Here is a 13,721-nt window from a genome sequence, read left to right as displayed (position 1 = left end):
CCTCTTGTTTGTGTAGAACCGATACCTCGCCATCAGAACACTTTCCTTCGGGTTTAGATGCTCCCATACCAGTGTGCACAACTCATTGTACGACTTGTCTGTGGGTTTTGCTGGAGCAAGCAGATTTTTCATGAGGCCATACATTGGTGTCCCGCAAACGGTGAGGTGGATCGGCCTTCGTTTGGCAGCGTTCGCTTCTCCTTCCAGCTCGTTGGCCACGATGTATTGGTCGAATCGCTCCATGGAGGTTTCCCAATCATCTCCCTCTGAAAATTTCTCCAGGATGCCCACGGTTCTCTGCATTGTTGCGGTGGGGTTCATCATTTGTATTTTGTCGCCAGTTGTTATGTCTTGGATAAAAAGTCAGACTAGATACTGCAAGCTCAAAGTAAGTGTGACCGTAGTCCTTTATTACAGATCTCAGAGTGCCTCTCCAGCCTGTGAGGCCTCCTTAAATACAGGTGCTCCCAAGGGATTGTGGGATCCCTTGGGACTCCAGGGGTGGTTAGACATGATATTTACAGGTTTACATACATAACAGATCCCATCTGCTTTTTTAAAAAAAGCAGCCGTCTCAACTTGTTCTGCCACCTTCAAAGATGTGTGTGCATATACCCGCCAGGTCTTTCTGTTCATGTGCCCTCTTTAAAATTGTATCATTTAGTTCATTGCCTCTTCATTCTTCCTACCAAAATGTATCACTTCACTGCGTTAAATTTCATCTGCCATATGTCTGCCCATTTCACTTATCTGTCTTAAGTCCAACTGAAATCTGTTACTATCCTTCTCATTGTTTATTATGGGCCAAAAATTGTGATCCGAGGCCTAGATGCGCAGCCCAGTGCAGAGGCCCACGCATCCCAGGAACGTAAGCGCAACCTGGGATCACGTGGGCCTGGACCACCAATCACAAGGTAATATTCTCATTGATAATAATGGTGAGTTCTGTTTGTACGAGCTCCCATTACTATCAATGGGCCCAAGTTTTCAATGCTGGAGAAAACGGTGCACCCCCGAGATTTACGCGACCTGCCTGGGATAAAAAGCGAGGCGGAATCCTACCGAGGAATTCTCCAGTCGTCCTGGAGCATGGCATGGCGCAGCAGAGTCTCCATGTGGCGGAGCAAGCTGATCGCAGCCGGTAGGGGGGGCGGGGCTAGAAATCAGCGTTCATCTGAGTGCCGGCAGCGTTGCGCAGGCGCGTTGGAGCATGCGCGTCTGCGCAATGGCTCAGCAGGGCGTTTTTCCCCCAGTCTGTGTTTGGGTACCGGGGAGGGATGGAGGAGCGTGGGAAGGGGGCACTGGGGAGGTGATCGGTGAGGGAGAAGCATGGGAAGGGATGGAGGAGCGTGGCAAGGAATGGAGAAGCGTGGCAAGGGATGGAGGAGCATGGGAAGGGATGGAGAAGCTTGGCAAGGGATGGAGGAGCGTGGGAAGGGATGGAGGAGCGTGGCAAGGGATGGAGGAGCGTGGGTTGGGGGGCACTCGAAATGATCGAAGGGCCGGAGGAGAGAGAAGGGGTGCCTCCGTCCAGCCGGAACCCCCCCGCGATCAGCCACCCACTCCCCCCCCCCCCCCCCCGCGTTCAGCACCCCCCCCACCACACACCCCCCCACACACACACACCCCACCCACACACACATACCCTCCCCCACACACACACACACCCTCCACATACACACACTCCCACACATACCCTCCCCACACACACACTCCCACACATCCCCTCCATACACACACATGCACACACACACACACACTTCCACACACACCCTCCACACACACCCTCCATACACACCCTCCCCCACAACCCCCCCCGCCACACACACGCACACACACTCCCACACACACCCTCCCCCACACACACACACACCCCACACACACACACATCCTCCCCCACACACACACACCCTCCCCCACACACCCCCCCCACCACACACACACACCCCCACCACACACACACACACACACTCTCCCACACACACACACACACACACACCCCACCACACACACACCCCCCCACCACACACACAACCCCCCCCCCCCACACACACACACACCCACACACACACTCCCATACACACCCCCACCACACACACACCCCCACCACCATACCCCCCCCACCACACACACACCATCCCCCACACACACCCCTCCCACACACACACACCCCCTCCCCCCACACACACACCCCACCCTCACTGTCCAATACAGAGAGAGAGACACTGACAGAACACCTTCCCTTCTGTCATGTATCGTACATTATTATATATAACTGTATCCTAACATACTATACATGACTGTAATAAGATATGACCTGTAACCACCAGCATACCTTACCACCAGGGATGCACTTGCAAGAGACAGGTATATAAGGACAGGTCTCAGGCAAGTGCAGCATTCCAGAGCTGTGAAATAAAGGTGCAGGTCCAGAGTGACCTTGACTTCACTACATGCCTCGTGTGAATCTGAGGGGACAGGACTTTACACCTTCACATAAAGGTAGGACTTCTATTTTTTTATTTTTTATTGATTGGTTGCTTATTACTTTGGTCTTGGTGCTTTAGGTGCAGGGTTCCTTCTATTTTTTATTAATTAATTGCTTATTACTTTTTGTGCTTTGTAAATGTACTGCTTTGTTTTGTGCTTACTGCTTTAAATGTACTTTGCTTCTTTAATGTTGTTGTGAAGGTGTTTATGGAAAATCCTCTAACTTCCCTTCCCCACGGCCCCCCCCATCCCTTGTGATGTTGATGTGTCCTTTGTATTTAATGCTTCCCACCCCCACCCTTCCCCGCACCCCCCCCATCTCTTGCTGTGCCTGCACTAAACTTAACTCTAGGTAAAGTTTTTCAGAACTTACAAAAGTAGACACTTACTCCATTCTAAGTTAGTTTGAAGTAAGTTTTTGCTGCCGAAACTTGCAAAGCATGCCTAAGTGGCTGGACATACCCCCTTTTGAAAAAAAAATCTGAACTAAAATGAACCTAAACATAGAAAATAAGTGCAGGAGTAGGCCATTCGGCCCTTCGAGCCTGCACTGCCATTCAATGAGTTAATGGCTGAACATGTAACCTTACTTAGTACCCCATTTCTACTTTTTCACCATACCCCTTGATCCCCCCCGAGTAGTAAGAGCCGACTGCACCTGGTATTCCCAGGCAGTCTCCCATCCAAGTACTAACCAGGCCTGCCTCTGCATAGCTACCGCAATCAGACGAGATCAGGCGTTTTCAGACTAGTGTGGCTGTAGGGTAATTCACTAGAGCTGGAGCAAACTAAGTGCCGAGAATTGCGATTTCTAAGATACTCCAAACTAAACGAGTTGCTCCAAGTAAATTGGAGCAACTCTACCTGAAACTTGGGCCCATGAGTCTACCCCCAAAAACACAGAAACGCAACACAATAAAAAAAAACTCACATATTTAAAAATTAATTGAAATTGAACTAAATGTTTTAGGAAAAAAAATATTTTTTTGAAAATGTTTTAATAAGGTTAAAAATAAACTTACGTTAATGGGCAGGATTTTTAATATAAAAATTAGTGTTAACATTAAATTTTTCTATCTTTTAAAACTTTTACGCTGGTAAACTTTTACGAGGCGTAAGAGTTTTAAGGACATTCGCTCGGCAAGAGTTGCGCTAATAGTCCAAATCTCCGCCCGCTAAGGCCCTTCTCTTAGGGATGCATTGAGACTGTCAAAAGAAATCTTGACAGTTCGCATGTGCTGGATTTTGGCACATGCGTTTGCGCGCCCAAACTCGGAACTTGCTGGGCCTCTTCGTGCGCACATTTCAAGGCCAATATTTCCACGTTTTGTGTTTCTGGAAACTTTGAAATTATGCCCCATATACCCAAGTCCACGTCAATAATGGCCCAGAAATTGCGATCGGAGGCTTCCCACGGGCGGATGCCTCCGACCTGAAAAAGTTTGATGAATCTACCGGCAGGTTTGGAGGCATCTGGTCCTGGATCTCTACGCAAAGGCCTGCGTAGAGGCCCATGTATTCCAGGGATGTGGGCGCTTTGTAAGTGTGCCTGGGATCATGTGAGCTGGCCCAATGAATCCAAGTAAGGGTATTCCCATTCATATTTCTGGTGATTGGAATCACCATACATTAACGATTTGGATGAAGGAATTGAGTGTAATATCTCCAAGTTTGCAGATTACATTAAACTGAGTGGCGGTGTGAGCTGTGGGGGGGGCGCTAAGAGGCTGCAGGGTGACTTGGACAGGTTAGGCGAGTGGGCAAATGCATGGCAGATGCAGTATATTGTGGATAAATGTGAGGTTATCCATTTTGGGGGCAAAAACACAAAGGCAGAATATTATCTGAATGGCAGCAGATTAGAAAAGAAGAGGTGCAACGAGACCTGGGTGTCATGGTTCATTAGTCATTGAAAGTTGGCATGCAGGTACAGCAGGTGGTGAAGGTGGCAAATGGCATGTTGGCCTTCATAGCTAAGGGATTTGAGTATAGGATCAGGGAGGTCTTACTGCAGTTGTACAGGGCCTTGGTGAGGCCTCACCTGGAATATTGTGTGAGTTTTGGTCTCCTAATCTGAGGAAGGACATTCTTGCTATTGAGGGAGTGCACCGAAGGTTCACCAGACTAATTCCAGGGATGGCTGGACTGTCAAGTGAGGAGAGACTGGATCTACTGGGCCTTTATTCACTGGAGTTTAGAAGGATGAGAGGGGATCTCATAGAAACGTATAAGATTCTGACGGGACTGGACAGGTTAGATGCGGGAAGAATGTTCCCGATGTTGGGGAAGTCCAGAACCAGGGGACACAGTCTAAGGATGAGGGGTAGGCCATTTAGGACTGAGATGAGGAGAAACTTCTTCACTCAGAGAGTTGTTAATCTGTGGAATTCCCTGCCGCAGAGAGTTGTTGATGCCAGTTCATTGGATATATTCAAGAGGGAGTTAGACATGGCCCTTACAGCTAAGGGGATCAAGGGGTATGGAGAGAAAGCAGGAAAGGGGTACTGAGGGAATGATCAGCGATGATCTTATTGAATGGCGGTGCAGGCTCGAGGGGCTGAATGGCCTACTCCTGCACCTATTTTCTATGTTTCTATAAGTATGAATGGGAATACCCAAGAAAACACACAAACACTTAAAATAATTTGTTTTTTAAATCACATGTATGAAATTAATCAAAATGGAATGTAATTATTTAAAACTAAAATTTTATTTTTTGAAAAATAAATTCACAATTTTTAAAGGTCTAAAAATAAACGTACCTTATTTATCAGGATTTTAAATGTTTAAATTATTGAAAAGAATGTTTTTTTCTGTCTTTAAGAATCTTACGCTGATAAAAACAGGCCTTACATAGAAACATAGACATAGAAAATAGGTGCAGGAGTAGGCCATTCGGCCCTTCTAGCCTGCACCGCCATTCAATGAGTTCATGGCTGAACATGCAACTTCAGTACCCCATTCCTGCTTTCTCACCATACCCCTTGATCCCCCTAGTAGTAAGGACTTCATCTAACTCCTTTTTGAATATATTTAGTGAATTGGCCTCAACAACTTTCTGTGGTAGAGAATTCCACAGGTTCACCACACTCTGGGTGAAGAAGTTCCTCCTCATCTCAGTCCTAAATGGCTTACCCCTTATCCTTAGACTGTGTCCCCTGGTTCTGGACTTCCCCAACATTGGGAACATTCTTCCTGCATCTAACCTGTCTAACCCCGTCAGAATTTTAAATGTTTCTATGAGGTCCCCTCTCATTCTTCTGAACTCCAGTGAATACAAGCCCAGTTGATCCAGTCTTTCTTGATAGGTCAGTCCCGCCATCCCGGGAATCAGTGTGGTGAACCTTCGCTGCACTCCCTCAATAGCAAGAATGTCCTTCCTCAGGTTAGGAGACCAAAAGTGTACACAATACTCCAGGTGTGGCCTCACCAAGGCCTGTACAACTGTAGCAACACCTCCCTGCCCCTGTACTCAAATCCCCTCGCTATGAAGGCCAACATGCCATTTGCTTTCTTAACCGCCTGCTGTACCTGCATGCCAACCTTCAATGACTGATGTACCATGACACCCAGGTCTCTTTGCACCTCCCCTTTTCCTAATCTGTCACCATTCAGATAATAGTCTGTCTCTCTGTTTTTACCAGCAAAGTGGATAACCTCACATTTATCCACATTATACTTCATCTGCCATGCATTTGCCCACTCACCTAACCTATCCAAGTCGCTCTGCAGCCTCATAGCATCCTCCTCTCAGTTCACACTGCCACCCAACTTAGTGTCATCTGCAAATTTGGAGATACTACATTTAATCCCCTCGTCTAAATCATTAATGTACAGTGTAAACAGCTGGGGCCCCAGCACAGAACCTTGCGGTACCCCACTAGTCACTGCCTGCCATTCTGAAAAGTCCCCATTTACTCCTACTCTTTGCTTCCTGTCTGACAACCAGTTCTCAATCCATGTCAGCACACTACCCCCAATCCCATGTGCTTTAACTTTGCACATTAATCTCTTGTGCTTTTATCAGTCGTTAGAATTTCAAGAGCATTCGCTAGGCAGAAGTTGGGCAAATAGCTCAATTCTCTGCCGGCGGAAACTCTTTACTTCTGGATGTGTGCGATCTGTCAAGAGGATTCTTGACAGATCACAAGTTCAGAACTTAGGCGCATGCATCTCGCATGCCTAAACCCGGAACTTGCGGGGCCCCTCATCATCATCATAGGCAGTCCCTCAAAATCGAAGAAACATAGAAACATAGAAAATAGGTGCAGGAGTAGGCCATTCGGCCCTTCTAGCCTGCACCGCCATTCAATGAGTTCATGGCTGAACATGCAACTTCAGTACCCCATTCCTGCTTTCTCACCATATCCCTTGATTCCCCTAGTAGTAAGGACTTCATCTAACTCCTTTTTGAATATATTTAGTGAATTGGCCTCAACAACTTTCTGTGGTAGAGAATTCCACAGGTTCACCACTCTCTGGGTGAAGAAATTCCTCCTCATCTCGGTCCTAAATGGCTTCCCCCTTATCCTTAGACTGTGTCCCCTGGTTCTGGACTTCCCCAACATTGGGAACATTCTTCCTGCATCTAACCTGTCTAAACCCGTCAGAATTTTAAACGTTTCTATGAGGTCCCCTCTCATTCTTCTGAACTCCAGTGAATACAAGCCCAGTTGATCCAGTCTTTCTTGATAGGTCAGTCCTGCCATCCCGGGAATCAGTCTGGTGAACCTTCGCTGCACTCCCTCAATAGCAAGAATGTCCTTCCTCAAGTTAGGAGACCAAAACTGTACACAATACTCCAGGTGTGGCCTCACCAAGGCCCTGTACAATTGTAGCAACACCTCCCTGCCCCTGTACTCAAATCCCCTCGCTATGAAGGCCAACATGCCATTTGCTTTCTTAACCACCTGCTGTACCTGCATGCCAACCTTCAATGACTGATGTACCATGACACCCAGGTCTCTTTGCACCTCCCCTTTTCCTAATCTGTCACCATTCAGATAATAGTCTGTCTCTCTGTTTTTACCACCAAAGTGGATAACCTCACATTTATCCACATTATACTTCATCTGCCATGCATTTGCCCACTCACCTAACCTATCCAAGTCGCTCTGCAGCCTCATAGCATCCTCCTTGCAGCTCACACTGCCACCCAACTTAGTGTCATCCGCAAATTTGGAGATACTACATTTAATCCCCTCGTCTAAATCATTAATGTACAGTGTAAACAGCTGGGGCCCCAGCACAGAACCTTGCGGTACCCCACTAGTCACTGCCTGCCATTCTGAAAAGTCCCCATTTACTCCTACTCTTTGCTTCCTGTCTGACAACCAGTTCTCAATCCATGTCAGCACACTACCCCCAATCCCATGTGCTTTAACTTTGCACATTAATCTCTTGTGTGGGACCTTGTCGAAAGCCTTCTGAAAGTCCAAATATACCACATCAACTGGTTCTCCCTTGTCCACTCTACTGGAAACATCCTCAAAAAATTCCAGAAGATTTGTCAAGCATGATTTCCCTTTCACAAATCCATGCTGACTTGGACCTATCATATTACCTCTTTCCAAATGCACTGCTATGACATCCTTAATAATTGATTCCATCATTTTACCCACTACCGATGTCAGGCTGACCGGTCTATAATTCCCTGTTTTCTCTCTCCCTCCTTTTTTAAAAAGTGGGGTTACATTGGCTACCGTCCACTCCATAGGAACTGATCCAGAGTCAATGGAATGTTGGAAAATGACTGTCAATGCATCCACTATTTCCAAGGCCACCTCCTTAAGTACTCTGGGATGCAGTCCATCAGGCCCTGGGGATTTATCGGCCTTCAATCCCATCAATTTCCCCAACACAATTTCCCGACTAATAAGGATTTCCCTCAGTTCCTCCTTCTTACTAGACCCTCCGACCCCTTTTATATCCGGAAGGTTGTTTGTGTCCTCCTCAGTGAATACCGAACCAAAGTACTTGTTCAATTGGTCCGCCATTTCTTTGTTCCCCGTTATGACTTCTCCTGATTCTGACTGCAGGGGACCTATGTTTGTCTTTACTAACCTTTTTCTCTTTACATATCTATAGAAACTTTTGCAATCCGTCTTAATGTTCCCTGCAAGCTTCTTCTCGTACTCCATTTTCCCTGCCCTAATCAAACCCTTTGTTCTCCTCTGCTGAGTTCTAAATTTCTCCCAGTCCCCGGGTTCGCTGCTATTTCTGGCCAATTTGTATGCCACTTCCTTGGCTTTAATGCTATCCCTGATTTCCCTTGATAGCCACGGTTGAGCCACCTTCCCTTTTTTATTTTTACGACAGACAGGAATGTACAATTGTTGTAGTTCACCCATGCGGTCTCTAAATGTCTGCCATTGCCCATCCACAGTCAACCCCTTCAGTATCATTCGCCAATCTATCCTAGCCAATTCACACCTCATACCTTCAAAGTTACCCTTCTTTAAGTTCTGGACCATGGTCTCTGAATTAACTGTTTCATTCTCCATCCTAATGCAGAATTCCACCATATTATGGTCACTCTTCCCCAAGGGGCCTCGCACAACGAGATTGCTAATTAATCCTCTCTCATTACACAACACCCAGTCTAAGATGGCCTCCCCCCTAGTTGGTTCCTCGACATATTGGTCTAAAATACCATCCCTTATGCACTCCAGGAAATCCTCCTCTACCGTATTGCTTCCAGTTTGGTTAACCCAATCTATGTGCATATTAAAGTCACCCATTATAACTGCTGCACCTTTATTGCACGCACCCCTAATTTCATGTTTGATGCCCTCCCCAACATCACTACTACTGTTTGGAGGTCTGTACACAACTCCCACTAACGTTTTTTGCCCTTTGGTATTCTGCAGCTCTACCCATATAGATTCCACATCATCCAAGCTAATGTCCTTCCGAACTATTGCCTTAATTTGCTCCTTAACCAGCAATGCTACCCCACCTCCTTTTCCTTTTATTCTATCTTTCCTGAATGTTGAATATCCCTGGATGTTGAGTTCCCAGCCCTGATCATCCTGGAGCCACGTCTCCGTAATCCCAATCACATCATATTTGTTAACATCTATTTGCACAGTTAATTCATCCACCTTATTGCGGATACTCCTTGCATTAAGACACAAAGCCTTCAGGCTTGTTTTTTTAACACCCTTTGTCCTTTTAGAATTTTGCTGTACAGTGGCCCTTTTTGTTCTTTGCCTTGGGTTTCTCTGCCCTCCACTTTTCCTCATCTCCTTTCTGTCTTTTGCTTTTGCCTCCTTTTTGTTTCCCTCTGTCTCCCTGCATTGGTTCCCATCCCCCTGCTATATTAGTTTAAATCCTCCCCAACAGCACTAGCAAACACTCCCCCTAGGACATTGGTTCCGGTCCTGCCCAGGTGCAGACCGTCCGATTTGTTCTGGTCCCACCTCCCCCAGAACCGGTTCCAATGCCCCAGGAATTTGAATCCCTCCCTGCTGCACCACTGCTCAAGCCACGTATTCATCTGCGCTATCCTGCGATTCCTACTCTGACTATCACGTGGCACTGGTTGCAATCCCGAGATTACTACTTTTGAGGTCCTACTTTTTAATTTAGCTCCTAGCTCCTTAAATTCGTTTCGTAGGACCTCATCCCTTTTTTTACCCATGTCGTTGGTACCAATATGCACCACGACAACTGGCTGTTCTCCCTCCCTTTTTAGAATGTCCTGCACCCGCTCCGAGACATCCTTGACCCTTGCACCAGGGAGGCAACATACCATCCTGGAGTCTCGGTTACGGCCGCAGAAACGCCTATCTATTCCCCTCACCATTGAATCCCCACAATCACTATTGCTCTCCCACTCTTTTTCCTGCCCTCCTGTGCAGCAGAGCCAGCCATGGTGCCATGAACTTGGCTGCTGCTGCCCTCCCCTGATGAGTCATCCCCCTCAACAGTACCCAAAGCAGTGTATCTGTTTTGCAGCGGGATGACCACATGGGACTCCTGCACTACCTTCCTTGCACTGCTCTTCCTGTTGGTCTTCCATTCCCTATCTGGCTGTGGACCCTTTCCCTGCGGTACGACCAACTCGCTACACGTGATACTCACGTCATTCTCAGCATCGTGGATGCTCCAGAGTGAATCCACCCTCAGCTCCAACTCCGCAACGCGGACCGTCAGGAGCTTGAGGTGGATACACTTCCTGCAGATATAGTCGTCAGGGACACTGGTGTCGTCCCTGAGTTCCCACATGGTACAGGAGGAGCGTAACACCCGACCGAGCTCTCCTGCCATGACTTAACCCTTAGATACACTTAAATTGGCAACAACAATGTTAAAAGTTACTGACTGATGTGGAAGAGAAAAAAGAAAAACTACTCACCAATCACCAGCCAATCACTTACCCTCTTGGCTGTGACGTCACCTTTCTGTTTCTTTCTGCTTCTTTTTTGCCTTCTCCCTGTAGCTGCACAAGTACGCCTTTTATAGGCCTCTCTGACTCACGGACTCCCTGCTGTGCCTTTTATAGGCCTCTCCATGCACCTTCTCGACGCTGCTCCCGACTCCTTGCTGTGCCTTTTATAGGCCTCTCCACGCACCTTCTCGACGCTGCTCCCGACTGCCGCCGACGCTGGGCCCCGGAAGACTTGCTTCCAATCCAAAAGTGAATTCTCAGGTGACTGTACAGTCCAATACGGGAATTACAGTCTCTGTCACAGGTGGGACAGACAGTCATTGAAGGAAAGGGTGGGTGGGGAGTCTGATTAGCCACATGCTCCTTCCGTTGCCTGCACTTGTTTTCTGCGTGCTCTCGGCGACGAGACTCGAGGTGCTCAGCGCCCTCCCGGATGCATTTCCTCCACTTAGGGCGGTCTTTGGCCAGTGACTCCCAGGTGTCAGTGGTGTTGTTGCACTTTATCAGGGAATCTTTGAGGGTGTCCTTGTAACGTTTCCTCTGCCCACCTGGGGCTCGTTTGCCATGTAGGAGTTTCGAGTAGAGCGCCTGCTTTGGGAGTCTTGTATCGGGCATGCAGACAATGTGGCCCGCCCAACGGAGCTGGTCGAGTGTGGTCGGTGCTTCGATGCTGGGGATGTTGGCCTGATCAAGAACACTGACGTTGATGCGTCTGTCCTCCCATGGTATTTGCAGGATCTTGCAGAGACATCGTTGGTGGTATTTCTCCAACGATTTGAAGTGTCTACTGTATATGGTCCACATCTCTGAGCCATACAGGAGCACGGGTATCACTACAGCCCTGTAGACCATAAGCTTGGTGTAATGGGCGCGTGCGCACCTCGTACGCGCCCATAGGGGCCGCAAATTCAGGGCCATTATATATCAAAAAGAACAGTGGTCCTAATACCGGTCCCTGGGGATCACTCCTGTTTACTTTCCTCCAGTCTGAAAACAACTGTTGACCACTACTCACTGCTTTCTGTCCCTTAGACAATTTTCTATCCATACTGCCACTGTTCCTTTAATCCCATGGGCTTTAGTTTTGCTAACAAGTTTATTATGTGAAACTTTGTCAAACGCCTTTTGAAAGTCGATATACACAACTTCATCCGCACTACCCCATCAAACCTCTCCGTTACTTCATCAAAGAACTCAATAAAGTTAGTTGAGCATGATTTTCCTTTAATAAATCCATGCTGATTTTCATTTATTTGCTCATACTTTGCAAAATGCCAATTAATTTTTTCCCAGATTCTAAAAGTTTCTAAAGGTTTCCCCACCACTGACGTTAAGCTGACTGGCCTGTAGCTGTTAGGTTTATCCCTCTCCCCTTTTTTAAACAGGGGTGCAACAATTGCAATCTTTCGGTCCACTGGCATCACCCCCATCTCGAAGGAGGATTGAAAGATTGTGGCCAGAGCTTCAGCAATTTCCTTCCTTATGTAGGGTGTTCGTTTTACACTCTACCTTGATTTGTAGACCTCGGGAATTGCAGGAAAAAGGACTACACATGACGCAAAGTTTAGGCTTAACCCAACTGTCAGTTTTATTACGCAAAAACTAACTAAAAACTACAGAACAAGACTTCTGAGAGAATTGACCGAAGACATACAATCACCCGTCCAATTAGTTGCTGCAACCATAGATTGTAGGTTCGTGGCCATTGGTTCCATGACCGGTTGTTTCGATGTTTCCTCTTCTCGTCGTTCTCTTCTCTTCCGTTACTTCCGCTCCTTTTCATTTGCGCCGAGCTGCTTCCAGCTCGTTTATATATATTCATTTTATGAATAAATCACCCGCTGAGCTGAAGTTTCTGTTAATGTGTCTGGATCGATTGGTTGTTTGTGGTGACCCATTTGACTGGCTGCGATGATGGGCCCGGATATCCATAATTTGCACGCGGAGTCTACAGGGCAAAAGGTATCTTAAGTGTCGCGTTCTCCAAAAATGCATGCCTTGTGGGGTCCTTTGTTGTTCTGGTTTCATGCAGATTTGTAGGGCCCAAGTTGCCACAAGAAAAAAAACCGGCGCCCCTCCGAGCTGGGCGCCCGTTTTTCGTGCCTAAAACGGCGCCTAAATAAATCCTCGGTATTCTCCACCTACTTACAGGTCCTCTGGCCCTCGGCGCAGCCAGCACGAGCTGTGGGGGGGGCGGAGCCAGGTCCCGGCGCTGAAAACAGTGCCGGGACCTCTGCACATGCGCGCTACAGTCGGCACGCAAGTGCAGTAGCTCCAGGCGCCGAACTGTGTGGGAGGGGCCCGAAGCACGCAGCCCCTAGCCCTGGCCCAATGGCCTCACTGGGGCTGCGTGAAGAAGGCTCCTCCCACGGCCAGCTCCTGCTCCCCGCCCCCGACAAGACCCGACACCCGCTCCCCCCCCGCCCCCCCGCCGACCAGACACCCGCTCCCCCCCCCCAACCCCCCCCCCCCCCCGCCGACCAGACACCCGCTCCCCCCCCCCACTGCCGAGACCAGACCCGACCCGACACCCGCTCCCCCCGCCCAGACCCGACACCCGCTCCCCCCCCCGCCCCCCCCGCCCCGACCCAATACCCGACACCCGCTCCCCCCCACCCGACTGACCCGACCTGACCCGCACTCCTGTTCCCCGACCCGACCCGCTGCTCCCCCCCTGGACCCGACTCCCGGACTGGATCCGATCCGACCTGACCTCTCCCTTCCCCAACCCCCCCCCCCCACTCACTCCCCCCCCTCTCTCTCCCTCCCCCCCCGCTCTCTCTCTCCCCCCCCCGCTCTCTCTCCCCCACCCACTCTCTCTCCTCCCCCCCCGCTCTCC

The 13,721-nt window shown here is 48.6% G+C and overlaps 1 long non-coding RNA gene across 1 annotated transcript in view; it reads left to right on the top strand.

Annotated features, from left to right (window-relative positions):
• Positions 1–13,721, top strand: part of LOC139258454 (uncharacterized) — a 102,169-nt gene that overhangs the window by 4,200 nt on the left and 84,248 nt on the right. The window contains exon 2 of the long non-coding RNA XR_011592377.1: positions 2,347–2,502. This is a non-coding gene — a long non-coding RNA (uncharacterized lncRNA). The remainder of the gene's footprint in view (positions 1–2,346; positions 2,503–13,721) is intronic.

Source organism: Pristiophorus japonicus, chromosome 3 (assembly GCF_044704955.1).
Source record: "Pristiophorus japonicus isolate sPriJap1 chromosome 3, sPriJap1.hap1, whole genome shotgun sequence".
In the NCBI taxonomy this organism is placed as follows: Eukaryota; Metazoa; Chordata; class Chondrichthyes; family Pristiophoridae; genus Pristiophorus; species Pristiophorus japonicus.
Note: the sequence above shows the minus strand (reverse complement) of the source record. Positions and strands in the feature narration are given on the sequence as shown.